The sequence below is a fragment of the Galeopterus variegatus genome, unplaced genomic scaffold, assembly GCF_000696425.1.
Source record: "Galeopterus variegatus unplaced genomic scaffold, G_variegatus-3.0.2 Scaffold8932, whole genome shotgun sequence".
Classification (NCBI taxonomy): domain Eukaryota; kingdom Metazoa; phylum Chordata; class Mammalia; order Dermoptera; family Cynocephalidae; genus Galeopterus; species Galeopterus variegatus.
In genome coordinates this window covers 65,930-66,959 of record NW_007735043.1, presented here as the reverse complement: position 1 = coordinate 66,959, position 1,030 = coordinate 65,930, and the positions used below count along the sequence as shown (strand labels likewise).

General features: G+C 34.7%; 1 protein-coding gene across 1 annotated transcript in view; it reads left to right on the top strand.

Moving 5' to 3' along the window:
- Positions 1-1,030, top strand: part of IDO1 (indoleamine 2,3-dioxygenase 1) — a 15,776-nt gene that overhangs the window by 629 nt on the left and 14,117 nt on the right. The window lies entirely within an intron of this gene.

Genomic DNA, 1,030 nt, shown 5'->3' with positions numbered 1-1,030 from the left:
CTTAGCACCCAGTTATGAGTGAGAACATGCAGTATTTCTCTTTCCTTGTCTGGCTTATTTCTCTTAACATACTTTTCTCCAGACTCATCCATGAAGATACTAGAGATGGGAGGGGAGGCAGAGTGGGGTTTTGCAGAGGGAGAGCTTGGGTAAAGGGCATAAAGAAAAATCATGATTTGTAATAATGACTATGCTTATAATAAATAAATTAATTTTTAAAAAAGAAAATACAGAAAAAGACTACATTTCCCTATATTGTCTTCCATAGAATGCCATGTAAGCCAATTCACCATCAATATTTTAATTATCAAACACTGACACAACAGTTGTTCTGAGCAGTTTATAAATATTAACCCATTCCATCCCCACAGCCATCCTAAAAGGTACCTTGTGAAATACAGGAAAATCTAGAGTAACACCTTCCTCCTAATCTAATTTTCCCCTCTGATTATTAAGTTAATTTAAGAAAATGAAGTGTATGCTTTAATTTTACTGCGAAAAGCACCTAATTTGCTTTATACATGGAAATCAATAATATTCAGACTTGCTCCCTGCCCCATGCACTCAAATGATGGAATTGGATGGTTTCAAGGATGTACTTATCAATAGAACAACAAAAACATCTTTTTCAGAACTACTAAACTTCACATCATGTTTTTCTTCAAAGAGTCAGTTCTCTGAAAAAATGCAGCAACATTTTTTCTGTTCTAGCAACAGGGACTGCTAGAACAGATTCCAAGGGTTAAAGAAAAACCCAAGAAACAAAGAAAAATTCTCCCTTTGGCCACTCGCAAAATAAGTGTGCTACCTGAGATGCTGAGAAAGTAAGATTCAGTGTCCCAAAACATAAAACAAAAATATGTGGCTACTTTTCTTTCTTCACCGAAGATCTTTCTTAGAAATTGTGAACTCAAAAATGTCTGTTACATCTTTTATGACCTATCAGCTTCCAATTCCAAAGGGGAAAAGAAAATGACTTCTGATTTCATATAGATACAAAATACATTCTCTATCTAGCAGAAGTTGAATG